Source organism: Moschus berezovskii, chromosome 15 (assembly GCF_049115385.1).
Source record: "Moschus berezovskii isolate FMDL1 chromosome 15, NW_MosBer_1.0, whole genome shotgun sequence".
In the NCBI taxonomy this organism is placed as follows: Eukaryota; Metazoa; Chordata; class Mammalia; order Artiodactyla; family Moschidae; genus Moschus; species Moschus berezovskii.
Window position 1 is genome coordinate 50661076 of NC_142474.1, and position 15747 is coordinate 50676822.

The window sequence follows — 15747 nt, forward strand, 5'->3', positions numbered from 1 at the left end:
AAAATAGTTGCTCTGATGTGAATTTTAAGTAGAAAGTGAGTTAAACTCATTTTCCAAATAATTTCTCCCCAAAAGCCTTAAACCAACTGTTACTCAAAGAAGAAGTTTGATACATAATGATTATCTGTTCTATAATTAAAACTAGGATGGCTGTGTGACATTTAGAATTCAAAATGAAAAGCTCTTTCATCTCCCTGCCTACCTCTGGGATTGCATTTTTCTCTCTTTAAAAACATTTTTGTTGTTGCTTAATATATATTTCTATTTATTTATTTATTTGGCTGCCCTGGGTCTTGGTTGTGGCATCCGGGACCGAGATCCCTGACTAAGGATGGAACCCAGGCCCCCTGCATTGGGAGCACACAGTGGGAGCCACTGGACCATCAGGGAAGTCCTGGGATTGCAGTTTTCTTAATCTGATATTTTCCCACGAGGGACTCAGCTAGTTCGTTATACAGACTTTTTGGATGGTGCATGCATGCTAAGTTGCTTCACTTGTGTCCAACTCTTTGTGACCCTATGGACTGTAACCTGCCAGGCTCTTCTGTCCATGGGATTTTCCAGGCAGGAACACTGGAGTGGGAGCTATACTCTCCTCCAGGGAATCTTCCTGACCCGGGATCTAACCCAAGTCTCCTGCATTGGCCGGCAGGTTCTTTACTACTAGCAGCACCTGGGAAGCCACTACACACAGGACTGAGTTTAATCCCAGCTCCTCCTCTATATGCTCTGGTGAAGTTCTAAGTGACCTAGTTACCTTACCTACAATATGAGAACAGAAATGACCACCTCATCGAGCTGAGATGTTAAGGAGGAAGTGTGGGGGCAGGGTCTAGGTGGGCAGGACCCCTCGCAGGTGCCTCACCTAACTTAGACCCTTGTCTCCACTCTGTTTCACTCTGGCCCATCCATCTGTCCAGTATCATGAATGTAAATCTTGAGGCCAGAAGAGTCAGAACACATAAAGAAATGACATCCATTCTTTCAGCCTGACGCTTTGGCTTCCAGACTCTCAGGTGGTTCATTAGTGTAAAGACCACAAAGGCAGTCCTGAGAAACTGGATTTACCATGAGAAAAGGATGGGCGAGGATGAGGAAGCAGACTGACCAGTATTTAGAAGGTTGTGTGTTTTTGCTTCTTCTACTTCCAGTATCTGGAATTGATTGCCCAGGCATGTTCTTTTCCAGGATATGTGCTCAGGATCACAACAAGACAGCCCAGCATCTACTATGGTGCTGGATCTTTTTTCCATTTGTTAAAAATTTTAAGAGGTTTTCAATGGGGAGCGAGGCAAGAGTACTTTTCATCTCATGCTAATTTATTGGGTTTGTCAAAAAGTTCATTTGGGTTTTTCCATAAAATGTTATGGAAAAGCCAAAATGAACATTTTGGTCAACCCAATACATTATTTCTGGTTCAAAAATTACCTGGTGCAATGGGCCTGTCCAAAAGTGGGTCCAAGTTTATCAAAAAAGAACATCTTCCAGGTCCCAAACTAGAGGGACTTGTACAGCAGCCTGCTGGGCCAAGCACCCAGGACATCCCTGGGTCCAGGGCAGAGTCAGCTCTCCAGGGCAAGTCTGAGGGTCTGCAAGGTGTTCAGCATCCAGTGCCACTGGCCATCAGTTTAGTTTAGTTGCTCAGTCGTGTCTGACTCTTTGCGACCCCATGGACTGCAGCAAGCCAGGCCTCCCTGTCCATCGCCATTGGCCATGATGTGGGGCTATTTCAGGAGAGCTTTGAGGGGCTGAACTTCATGTGCCTGACTGGAAAAATGCAGTCACTGCCTGTACACTCACACACGGAATCTCTTCTTTTAGGGAAGTGTCATAAAGAACATGGATGGCCAGTCTGTTGACTCTCCTGGAGAGGATGCCAGGTCTCACTTGATGAACACATGCTGCAGGCATCAGTTACCAGTATTCCCTGTCCACCAGCTGCAAATTATCCCAGCCTTAACTGAGACAAACCCATGGCTATCTGTGATGTCATGGAATAGCACATGTGTGTGTTCCAGGCCCAGGCTGCACATAGCAGGCACTTGATGTACTTGGGGCAAAAATCTCTATGTGCTTCTTGAGTGTCTTCAAGGAAGTCCACAGTCTCTAGTGTTTGGTGACCCAACCCTGACTGGGCACACTGTGAGGTGTTAAGATGGGTGGGCCAGGGAGTTGTGTCCACAGGTAGGAAAAAGCGCATGGACACAAAGACAAGGAGGCCTCTAATGAGAATTTTAAGTAGAAAGTAAGTTAAATCCATTTTCCAAATAATTTTTCCTCCAAAGCCTTAACCGTTATTTGCAAAAGAATTTAAATAATGATTATCTGTTCTACAATTAAAACTAGGATGGCTGTGTGACATTTAGAACACAGCAGAACAGGAAGAGCCCTTGCTAGCTGTGCCACCTTGTACAAGTGACTTAACTTCTCCAAGCCTTGGTTTCCTTCTCTGTGAAATGGGGATAATACTAGTCTTACATATACCGGATCAAAAACTGTGATAAAGAGGGGCATTATTTATTGAGCAATTACTCTGTACAGTATTTGGCTTGAGCACTGTATGTGTGAAACTCCCTTAGTATTCACAGTATTAAGGAATAGTTTCTACTGTGATCCTGATTTTACAGTGAGGAACCTAAGCCACAATAATACTCATAATGGGAGTCATTGCTATTAACAATCACAATGTCACTATTATTGTTAGAAGGATCAACATCCAATGAGGAAAGGAAGTAAAACAACAGGAATTTCTTCACTCTAAAAAATTATTAAAGCAAGATTCATACAGGAAAAAAAATTGAGTAAGGGTAAGATAAATCATTCTTTAGATTTACACTTTGTTTCTTCCCCCATACCTCATTCTCCAAAGTCATAGGTACTGCAAACTGTTTGCCATAAATGAGTCTTATGGTCTGAACAGTTCTATAAAGACATGATTAGAAGCTTCTAGTTTCAGCAAATGGGGAAAGTATAAAAAATTAATCCCCCTCAAATTAAAAGATAAGACTTTCCACATTTGAAGGGGCCAGCACAAGAAACAAGACAAGACACACATCAAATCACAACATAAGTGAAATTTAGAAACATCAGGAGAAGAGAAGATCCTAAAATCTTTCCACAAAGGACAAGCAAGTAAACACCACTCAGGTGTCAACTGGCATCAAACTCCCAACAACACAGGAAACTAGAGGACAATGGAGAAAAGTCCTCAAGCGTTTGAGGCAAAATTCTTTCCCACCTAAAACATTACTCCCAGGCACACAATTGATTATTTCTGGTATTTTATGATATTCAGAAGCTCAAAACTTTTACCTCCTATGTCTACTCTTTCTCAGGAAACTACTAGAGAATCTGGTCCAGAAAAAAGAGGAAGTAAGTGAAGAAAAAGGAAGACATGCAATACAGGAAACAGAGGATTTAGGAGCCTATGGAAATTCCCAGGGGACAGTGAAAGAATGTTCCGGAATGACAGCTGTGCGGCAGCCCTGGACAGCAGGTCCATGTTCCAGAAAGGTTGAAAGCCATGGGAGAGAAATCTCCAGAGAGGGGAAAAGGGAACTGATTGATGTGCTGTGTTTGTCTTTTAGGAAAATTAATTTTTAGTTATTTGACAAGTATGTTACAACATTAAGAAATATATATATATATAGTGATAGATACACAGAAACTAAGCAAATAAAAATATAAATTAATTCTAGGAAGAATAAAAACTTACATACAGAAAAAGAAACAAAGTATACTGCCTGTATAAGCAACAGGAAAGATTAATGTAGAACTATAAAGGCAAACCATGACTGCTGATCTAGCCACAAATTCAAATTTCACTCTGTTGGGAAAATGGGAGGGGGGAATGGAAAGGGAGGGTAAGACCATGGCCTCGCCTACAAAATATGGGTTGATGCTGACTAGAATTCATAAACTGAGGAACTGCATTCTAAGCACATTACCTGTGAGGTAGAGAAGCAGAGAAAAGAATTGAACTCGGCTGCCCTGGGATCCTCAGACTGGGAGGTGAAGGGGGACAATGAGAGAGATTCTCTTCAACAAGACTTTCGGGGCTTGTTTTCTTTTTTAAAAATTGTAACATAATTGACATATAACATTATTTTAGTTCCAAGTGTTTGAACTCTGAGGTTTTTTAATTTCAAAATACGTGAGTATGCTTGTGTACTACCTTACAGGTAAAAATTTTTATAAAATAATACATTTAAAAAGGGCTGATTCTATAACCTGACTAAATTTACTGATTAGTTCTACACAGTGGGTCACATTGTTTGTAAATAAAGACAGTTTTACTCCTTCCTTTCCAAATAAATAAATATATAAGGCTCATCCTAAACTATTTTTAGAGCCACACTAGATGATTCTCATTTCAGGGTTAAAGATTATAGTTTTCTGTGGGTCATCTGCACCTGGATGTGCACAGATAGGAAGTAATGGGAAGGAAAAGATGTAATGCAGGTAAATAAGGCATTTAAAAAATTACCAGTAATTGATTTGAAACTAGGTACTAAAAACTTTTTGTCTCCCTTTGAGCCTTAAAACAGGAGACTCATGAAAGAATGTACCTAAAAGGTCAAAGAAAACTAATATATTCTGAGAGGAGAAAAAGAACATTTCCAAAGAGCCTGAAAGCTCTTCCCCATCTGTGTGAGTAGTGGGATTCCCAGGCTAGAGAGGGTCTTCCCTGGGGTTGAGGAGTATGTTGGGCATGTAAAGATCTGGGGAAAGGACTACTAGGAAATGTAGGCTTCTTTCCCCCAACCCGTCCAATTGGAAACAGGTTTTGACTTTGAATTAAATCTCTGTTCCTTCTTCTATACTTTAATAGCTATTTGTGCTACATCAGTTTCCAAATGTTCTGAGTTTCTGGGTAAAATCATATTTCAAGCCTCGTTTCCATTCATCCAACGCATGGTGAAGTTTGAAAGCTTGTGCAGCACTATGGAAATCTGAGGTCACAGGTGGATGGTTCTGAAGCCAAGGTCGCCATTTTGATGCTACCATTATTGTTCCAGATGTCTGAAGTCCTTTCAACCATGTGAAAAGAAGAATAAAAATGCATTATCTTTTCTGTCAGGTAAATGTACGCATGACTGCTTAGTCTACAACTTACACAGTCATTTATTCTTTAATCATTTCTAATTATTTTCATGAGAATTCTAGATGTAGCCATAGCCCTGGTTACCAAAAGGGAAAGGTATTTAAGAAATAATGTTGGTTGAACTCACTCAGTGATACATAGAAAACTTGGATCCCGAAAACACGTTTCAATTATAAAGATTAATGTGAAAAAGTCAAATTCCATTTCAAGATAGGATGGGGTACCCACTGAGAAAAAATGGACAATTACAAAATAAGATACACAAAATACACATCTGTTTAAATGCATCAGTGACTTATTGAAGGAACCTGGAAGAACAGAGGCTGAGACTTGGAAGTTTCTGTAAAGAAGGCAACCAGGGAAAGAGCAGGTAGAGTCTGTAGCTGCTTTTTCCCTAGAGAAGTTTGCCAGAGCTCAGTCCTAGAATCTGGGGATTGCCTGGACAGAGGGCTACTGGGCAGAGACAGAAGCAGAGTTTTGGGTGGTCTTGCTGCATTGGGACACAAAATTAGAGACCTGAAAGGCCAGTAGTCAATTGAAAAGGAACTGTTGAGAGTATAGCTTAGCTCTTCCCCGGTATCGCTGCCTCAGCAGACATTCCGTTTCACCAAGGGGCCTGCAGGGGTCTTACACTGACACCAGCCCCAGTGCAAGTGCACACTGTAGATAACAGCCCCAGGGTCACAGGCAATGCAAGTTCCTGATATGACTTCCCCATCAGCAGTCTGACTGCCTCCCAGCACCTCCATTGAGGGCACCTAAGAATTTCATCCAAACCCCACTTTTTTTTGGGTTAAATTGACCAATCTCGTCTTAGCACAGGAACCCTAAAAGCACTCCACCCACTGACTCTAATAACAGTATGTACCCAGGTCCTGCCTCTTTCTCTGCCTGCTCCCCTCTAACCCCTCAAACTGTGCCATGAACTTCCTCCAGGACCTATGAGTGATAAACTTCTCTGTTTCAATCTCTTATGACCTTTTGTTGAACCATGGCTCACCACCCAGCACCCTATGTACAACTTAACCAGAAGTTTGACAAAGTTGTAACAGGAATATAAGAAGCACTAGGATTGGCAAGTGGTAGGCTCTCCCTGGACATCTGCTGAATTTTGAAAGCTGCAAAGGTGGGAACCTAAGAACAAAGACCAGAAAAATCAGACCTGAGTTTCTGATTGAGGAGAAAAAAAAGTTAAGGACTAGACAGAACGAGAGGGTCTGGGGAACACAGGAGGCCTCCATCTGGAAGTCATGGACAGCTGACCTCCTGTGAACACAGTCCAGTCCTTGACTGGATTTAGATGGTCAGTCTTCACTCTGTCTGCCCAGCAGAGGAAAAGGTGAAACCCATCTGGACAAAGATGATATGATCTGGAGTCTCTACAGTTTATTATCACACAGTGTCCAGAATTAACGGAGAAGGCAATGGCAAGCCACTCCAGTACTCTTGCCTAGAAAATCCCATGGATGGAGGAGCCTGGTAGGCTGTAGTCCATGGGGTCACTAAGGGTCGGACACGACTGAGTGACTTCACTTTCACTTTTCACTTTCACACATTGGAGAAGGAAATGGCAACCCACTCCAGTGTTCTTGCCTGGAGAATCCCAGGGATGGGGGAACCTGGTGGGCTTCCATCTATAGGGTCACACAGAGTCGGACACGACCAAAGTGACTTAGCAGCAGCAGCAGCAGCAGTCCAGAATTAACGGAAAATTACTTAGCATGCCAAGAAAAAGATCAAACAACCCAAACTCAAGAGATAAAGGAGACTTCTTAGAGATTTGGTGACTAGACTTAGCAGAAGTGAAGTGAAGTTGCTCAGTCCTGTCCAACTCTTTGCAACCCCGTGGACTGTAGCCCACCAGGCTTCTCCGTCCCTGGGATTCTCCAGGCAAGAATACTGGAGTGGGTTACCATTTCCTTCTCCAGGGGATCTTCCCTACCCAGGGATCGAACCTGGGTCTCCCACATTGGAGGCAGATGCTTTAACCTCTGAGCCATAAAATAACTATAATTAACATGTTCAATGAAATAAAAGAGGACAAAAGTATACTAAAATACAGGAAAAGGCAAAAACTGAAATTAAGAACTCAACATATGGGTTTAAACATATATAGATTAAAAGAATAAGCAATATATCAAAACTCACAGGATGCAGCTAAAGCTTTACCTCTAAAACTATGTCCTCAAATGCACTTATGAGCAAAGAAAAAAGGCTGAAAAGAATGTTTTAAGTTTCAGTATCAATAAGCTAGGATAAAGATAAGTATTTAAAGCCTAAGAAAAGTAAAAGAATGGAAATAATAGACACAAGGTTAGAAATCAACTGAATAAAACTGATGAAAACCTATCAAGACCAATTATTAAGAAATGTACTTGGATAAGCATATATAATTACAACATCAGAAATAAGTGAAAATCACTTCAGATCTTACAGACATAAATAATGTATTAAGGTATGAATATGTACAACTTTTATGGTCAAGAAAAACAGAACTGGACATGGAACAACAGACTGGTTCAAAATTGGGAAAGGAGTACATCAAGGCTGTATTTTGTCACTCTGCTTATTTAACTTATTTGCAGAGTGTCTGTGTGCTTAGTCAGTTGTGTTTGAGTCTTTGCGGCTCCATGGTCTGTAGACCACCAGGATCCTCTGTCCATGGGGATTCTCCAGGCAGGCATACTAGAGTGGGTTGCCATGCCCTCCTCCAGGGGATCTTCCCAACCCAGGGATCAAAACCCAGGTCTCCCGCATTGCAGACAGATTCTTTACTGTCTGAGCCACCAGAGAAGCCCTATATACAGATTACATCATGTGAAATGCCAAGCTGGATGAAGCACAAGCTGGAATCAAGATTGCTAGGAGAAATATCAATAACCTCAGATAAGCAGATGACACCACTCTTCTGGCAGAAAGTGAAGAGGAACTAAAGAGCCTCTTGATAAAGGTGAAAGAGGAGAGTGACAAAGCTGGCTTAAAACTCAACATTCAAAAAATGAAGATCATGGCATCTAGTCACATCACTTCATGGCAAATAGATGGGGAAACAATGGAAACAGTGTCAGACTTTATTTTCTTGGGCTCAAAAATCACTGCAGATGGTGACTGCAGCCATGAAATTAAAAGAAGACACTTGCTTCTTGGAAGGAAAGCTATGACAAACCTAGACAGCATATTAAAAAGCAGAGACATTAATTTACCAACAAAGGTCCCTAAAGTCAAAGCTATGGTTTTTCCAGTAGTCATGTATGGATGTGACAGTTAGACCATAAAGAAAGCTGAGCACTGAAGAATTGATGTTTTTGAACTGTGGTGTTAGGGAAGACTCTTGGAAGTCCCTTGGACAGCAAGGAGATCAGACTAGTCAATCCTAAAGGAAATCAACTCTGAATATTCACTGGAAGGACTTATCCTGAAGCTAAAGCTCCAATACTTTGGCCACCTGATGTGAAGAGCTGACTCATTAGAAAAGACCCTGATGCGGGGAAAGATTCAAGGCAGGAGAAGTGGACGACAGAGGACAAGATGGTTGGATGGCATCCCTGACTCAATGGACAAGAGTTTGAGCAGTTTCCGGGAGATGGTGAAGGACAGGGAGGCCTGGCAAGCTGTAGTCCATAGGGTCTCAAAGAGTCATACACGGCTGAGTGACTGAACAACAAATGTACAACTTTATGCCATGAAATTTAGCAGTCTGGATAAAGTAACAAATTCTTTAAAAACAGAATTTACCAAAGCTGACAAAAGAATAAACATAAAATCTAAATAGTCAAACATGCACGTGCACATGCACACACACACATATGTGTGTTAAATAACTATGTTATTGATAAGCTTCCCACTAAAAAAACTTCAAGCCCAGATGGCTTCAAAGTCTTTCAAAAATTGTAAGGAAGACATATTGTGAAAAAAACACATTCTAGAGAACAGAAAACGGAGAAGGCAATGGCAAGCTACTCCAGTACTCTTGCCTAGAAAATCCCATGGATGGAGGAGCCCGGTAGGCTGCAGTCTGTGGGGTCGCTAAGGGTCAGACACGACTGAGCGACTTCACTTTCACTTTTCACTTTCACACATTGGAGAAGGAAATGGCAACCCACTCCAGTGTTCTTGCCTGGAGAATCCCAGGGATGGGGGAGCCTGGTGGGCTTCCGTCTATGGGGTCACACAGAGTCGGACACGACCGAAGTGACTTAGCAGCAGCAGCAGCAGAGAACAGAAAAAGACGGAATGGATCACAACTTTTGTATGAGACCAGAATAATCTTGATATCAAAATCTGCAAGGATATTACATGAAAATCACAAACCAGTCTCTCTCAGACAAACGTTCAACATTTTTAAATCACATAATAGCAAGTCAAATCCAGCTATGTATAAAAACAGCATTATATTATGACTAAGTGGAGTTTATTACAGAAATGTAAGTGTAGTATAACATCTGAAAATCAGTTCACCTAATACACTTCACTTAATGGAGAAAAAAGGAGAAAAAAGAATGATATGGTCATTTTAGTAGATGAAAAAAAAGTATCTGATGATGTTGAGCAGGAAGACTGCAGCTACCAATCCCCAGAGAGGATTCCCACTGAACAGAGGGCAGCAAAGATCATAACAGCGCCAACCACCAGAAGTGGGAACCCACAGACCTCAGCCCACTGCACCTTCTACCAGTTAGGAAGAACTCAGCATATAAGATAGTGTTGGAACAAGGTTTCACTCACAGAAGGGAGAATATATGTAGCAAAATCAGGTCTGCAGAGTGTGCTGGTTCCCAGTGAGCAGGATGGCCCTCTTGATGGTCAATGCAGGGCTGTGGATATGTGCACGTCTCTCATGCTGCAGGTGAAAGTCTCATTCCTTTCCCAAGGAGTGGGGGCAGATATACATGGGCATGTCCACATGCCATATAATGCACACAGTTAAATAAAAGGAAGTTCACTGTATGTCCAGAACAGGGGAAAGGTTTCTCTAATAAGGAAGAAGAAGCTAGGGCTAAGTGACAGCTTGGAACCCAGCCTCCACATAAGGGACTATCCTAGGCCCAGAACATTGTTTCAATCCAGGAGAGGGACAGAAGGTCCTACTTCCTCAGTAGATACAATTCAACATTCATCCATGATATCATTTCTTAGAAACAAGAAATAAAATGGAATTGTATTAATCTGATGAGTATTTACAAAAATAAAACAATGCTTATGACAAGTGTAATACTTAATGGTGAATTATGGAAAGTTCTCCCCCTAAGACTGAGAATGAGACAGTGATGCCCAATACTACCATTTCTATTCTGCATTGTATTAGATATCCTAGTTAGTGCAATAATGCAAGAAAAAGTTAAATGAAGAGGACCAGGAGGCTTCATGCATGGCTTGAGCCACTGGATCAAGAATGTTACAAGCACTCACCTCTTTCAGTCTCTCTGCTCTATCTTCTACTGTATCAGCTTCATCAAAATGTGGCTCTTGTTGTAGTCAAAAGATGACTATCAAGAGCTCCAGTGGCTGCATGTTTTCTCAGCCAAAGACAGAAAGAGAGAGATTGAGGTGGAGACTGCTCAAACATCGCAAGTAAAAGACCTGAGATTTACTCTGATTGGAATGATTTGGGACACATATTCATCTCTTAACAAGGTCTGGAAGATAGACTGTATTGACTGACTTAGCTTGATCACATCATCCATCTGTCGAATCCAATGACGCATTCAATGTCTCGGATCCCTGTGGATCCCCGTGGAGTTGTTGATAAGAAGGTAACGCAGAGGTCCTTAACTTCCACTGCTCACAGTGAAATTAGTGCCTCAGTAATTTTTTCATGGTGCCTCTCAGTCAAAAGAAATAATCAACAGCTCCTTTTTTGTTCCTTTTATTATTAAATGGCCAGGTCCAAACAACTTAATAATAGTAGTTCACACAGCATTCAACAAATGTTACAGTGCTTCTCTTGAAAGTGTAAAATATCTCCCAGGGCGTCTGTAAGTTCTGTGTGGTTCCCCACAGCACATCAGTTCAACATGGGGATTATGGTAATAATGGCTGATGGGGAGGCAACCACCCATAACCACTGACTTCCTAGGTCAACAATCAGGAAAAATAATGATAATTTTTAAAAACCCACATCATTATTTCAGAACAAAGGACAGAAACTTTCATAAAGAGATAACGAAGGAAGCATAGCTGCAAACATCAACTTTCTGGCATCAAATTTTGAACATCTATTACCTTTAACAAGCCCACAAAATATTGAGGATGGATGGAGTTTAGGGAAGGGGCAGAAAAAAAGATGAGAAAAATTCAACCCATTCCGCTCCCCACTGAGCCAAGAGCTTTGAAAAAGGATAAGAATTCCTGTGCTTGCATTTGAAACTTCATGTCCTGGAGGCATGTCCTTGGTTCTCTTCTGCACTGGCTCCTGTGCAGATCTGAGCTCTGAAACAAGATAATTAAACTACTTTGCAGATTTGCAGTCCCATCAAAGAACTGGACTGATGGCAAGTAAGGGAATTTCAGATAGCAAAATCAGACAAAAATAAGAGAATGTTCAAGAGCACATATTTTAAAGGCTATAATTTTCAATATTAAAATTAAAAATTTACCTATAGCTAACTAGGGAAATTCTGCTTTCAGTGGATCTTTCTGTCACTTGCTAACACAATATCTTAGGTCTCTACAAATCTGCCTGAAGTGATTCTGACAGTTCAAGGGCTGTTTCATGTGAGCTCCTTAATAAATCTGGTTGATTTTCACCATGATGTTAGAGTCAATGAAGAGAATTCACCACCATGTATGGCTTTAATGCCTTTTGCTCTATATGTCCACTGGGCACAGCCAGGCATGCCAGGCCTACCAGGTACTGCCACATTTTATGAACATTATTGTCATTTCCTTCAGATACCATCTAATACACAGTATATAGCTGCACAATTTTCCATGAGAAGATGTAGAGACTTAATCATGAGATTACAGCACACTTCTCCTCCCCAATACTTCACCACCACGTCAACAAGGCTCCATTGCAGTAATAGTAGATTACAACTGAGATAGCAGGGAGACAGAGAGTGTTTAAGAAAGAGCTCTTCGGGAAACCTAAAGACAAGAGCAGGGGAGAAAATAACACTAAAAACAAAACACTGCACACAAAACCAAAAAACCCCAGAGGGAACAGAAGCTTCTGGCCAAACTACAGCAAACATTATAAACAGCCCAGCTCCTGGACAAACTGACAGTTCACACTAAAAGACTGATAAACTCAGTTCGTATTACTAGCTAGATCACATCTGGCTTTCAGCAAAAAAAAAAAAATAACAAGTCATGCTGAAAGTCAAGACAAGGTGAAGACACCCATCTTACGGATGACATACACACACACAGAAACCTCTGCCTTTGTCCAGCGCCTCTTCCCAATGGCAGGGGGAAATCTCATGACCAACTGATGCTGTGTGCTCTGAAGTGGGTGAAGGCAGAAAAGATGTGGGGCCTTGGGCTTCACAACATCAGAACCAAATGAGACTCCAGCTCTGGGGAATGGGTAGGGAGAGGGGTTCTGGAGCCATATTACCAGAGTTTGAATACTGACTACTTAGCAGCTGTGTGCCTGGCTTAGCATTTCTACACCTCGTACTTCCAATCTGCAAAATGGTGCTTATTTTAACACCCACCTCACAGGGATTTTATGACAACAGGTAAATGAAATGATACAAATGGGCACTTATAAGTGCACCACACTCATAATAAGCACTCAGATACCAGCTGTGATTGTCCACAAAGGCTAAAATCATCCAGATACACAGACATCCACCATGTCTCCTATTCTCTTTTAACAATCCTATATTATGGCAAAGAAAGATTTTATTTTGATGCATGGTGTAGGAGAATAACAGGACCAGGGTACTAATTTTCTAGCTGTGAAGAAAAAATATTTGTTCCTTTCTAAATTCAACAATTTAGGGAGTATATTAATACATGTAGTGTCCACTGTTTCATTTCTAACAGGTTCTGATGTCTTCATTTCCTGGTGTTAAACTAAGAACTACTAGCAGCAGTAGGTACAGACTTAAATGATCAACAGTTCTCTGTTAGAAGAAAAACTCAATTCTTAGAACAGCATGACTCAAAAATGATGGGTTTCCAGAGGAAATGTAGCCTGATCTTGAGAAGACAATTTCTAAATTTAAGGAATCTAAGTGAAATATTCTACTTGATTATTATGTATATAAATGGATGATTTAATTATATTGTATTATAATTTCAATTTGTGAATAGTGGCTATAGCTTTGTGTAAGTTGTCTGACATTCTATATTTGACATTTAAATAGGAACTATGGCTGGGTGTTTGGGCATGGAATGCTATCTGCCATATTTCTCGCTTTCCACTAAAGCCTCATTCCACTCACATTTACCATAACTTACCTGCCTTCACTGACTCACTGGTACCCATTTTGGTGCTGTACTTTAATTCTTGATGAAATTAATTTCTAGCTATACTGCTGAATCCAATTCTCAATGACTATTCACAAAAGCATGGTTCTGGTTATTTTCAATGTCAAAAATATTTATACTCTTGACCGAGAGATTCCTATATACATATTCTCTCAAATACATAAAGACACACATTTGTTGTAATAATTTTGTAATAACAAATAACTAGAAATAATATAAATACCTATCAGTAGGAGAAAAGCTAAATGTAGTACATTATGATATTTCCTGATGTTGGAATATTATGTAGCCATTAAAAATATGACAGATACTATATTTAAAAGAAGATGTATTATATATTTAAAAGTAGATATTTACACACTGATATGCAAACACATGAATATACTGAAACTATATTGTTCAGTTCAGTTGCTCAGTCGTCTCCGACGCCATGAACCGCAGCATGCCAGGCCTCCCTGTCCATCACCAACCCGTGGAGTTCACTCAAACTCATGTCCATCGAGTCAGTGATGCCATCCAACCAGCTCATCCTCTGTTGTCCCCTTCTCCTCCTGCCCTCAATCTTTCCCAGCATCAGGGTCTTTTCAAATGAGTCAGCTCTGTGCATCAGGTGGCAAAAGTATTGGAGTTTCAGCCTCAACATCAGTCCTTCCAATGAACACCCAGGACTGATCTCCTTTAGGATGGACTGGTTGGACCTCCTTGCAGTCCAAGGGACTCTCAAGAGTCTTCTCCAACACCACAGTTCAAAAGCATCAATTCTTCGGCGCTCAACTTTCTTTATAGTCCAACTCTCACATCCATACATGACCACGGGAAAAACCATAGCCTTGACTAGACAGACCTTTGTTGGCAAAGTAATGTCTCTGCTTTTTAATATGCTGTCTAAGTTGGTCATAACTTTCCTTCCAAGGAGTAAGCGTCTTTCAATTTCATTGCTGCAATCGCCATCTGCAGTGATTTTGGAGCCCAGAAAAATAAAGTCTGACACTGTTTCCACTGTTTCCCCATCTATCTGCTAAGAAAGTGATGGGACCAGATGCCACGATCTTAGTTTTCTGAATGTTGAGCTTTAAGCCAACTTTTTCACTCTCCTCTTTCACTTTCATCAAGAGGCTCTTTAGTTCTTCTTCACTTTCTGCCATAAGGGTGGTGTCATCTGCATATCTGAGGTTATTGATATTTCTCCCGGCAATCTTGATTCCAGCTTGTGCTTTCTCCAGCCCAGCGTGTGGCAAACCACTTCAGTATTCTTGCCTTGAGAACCCCATGAACAGTATGAAAAGACAAAAAGATAGGACACTGAAAGATGAACTCCCCAGGTCAGTAGGTGCCCAATATGCTACTGGAGATCAGTGGAGAAATAACTCCAGAAAGAATGAAGGGATGAAGTCAAAGCAAAAACAACACTCAGTTGTGAATGAGACTGGTGATAGAAGCAAGATTTGATGCTGTAAAGAGCAATATTGCATAGGAACATGGAATGTTAGGTCCATGAATCAAGGCAAATTGGAAGTGGTCAAACCGGAGGAGATGACAAGAGTGAACATCGACATTCTAGGAATCAATGAACTAAGATGAACTGGAATGGGTAAATTTAATTCAGATGACCATTATATCTACTACTGTGGGCAGGAATCCCTTAGAAGAAATGGAGTAGCCATCATGGTCAACAAAAGAGTCCGAAATGCAGTACTTGGATGCAATGTCAAAAATGACAGAATGATCTCTGTTCGTTTCCAAGGCAAACCATTCACTATCATGGTAATTCAAGTCTATGCCCTGACCAGTAATGCCAAAGAAGCTGAAGTTGAACAGTTCTATGAAGACCTGCAAGATCTTCTAGAACTAACACCCAAAAAAGATGTCCTTTTCATTATAGGGGACTGGAATGCAAAAGTAGGAAGTAAAGAAACACCTGGAGTAACAGGCAAATTTGGCCATGGAGCACGGAATGAAGCAGGGCAAAGGCAAAGGCTAATAGAGTTCTGCCAAGAAACTATATTGAGGGAAAGACTAAGTTGAAGAAAAGCATGGTCTCAAACTGTAAAAAATAAACAGAAACTGCACTGACATACACAGAGCATTTATGGAAAGATGCAAAAAGCAAAAGTGTTAACAAGCTTAATTCTGGGAAGCGGGGAAAGGTAAGGGGAGGAGTAAATGGAATTTACATTTAATTCTTACAGTTTTTTAAGTTTGAA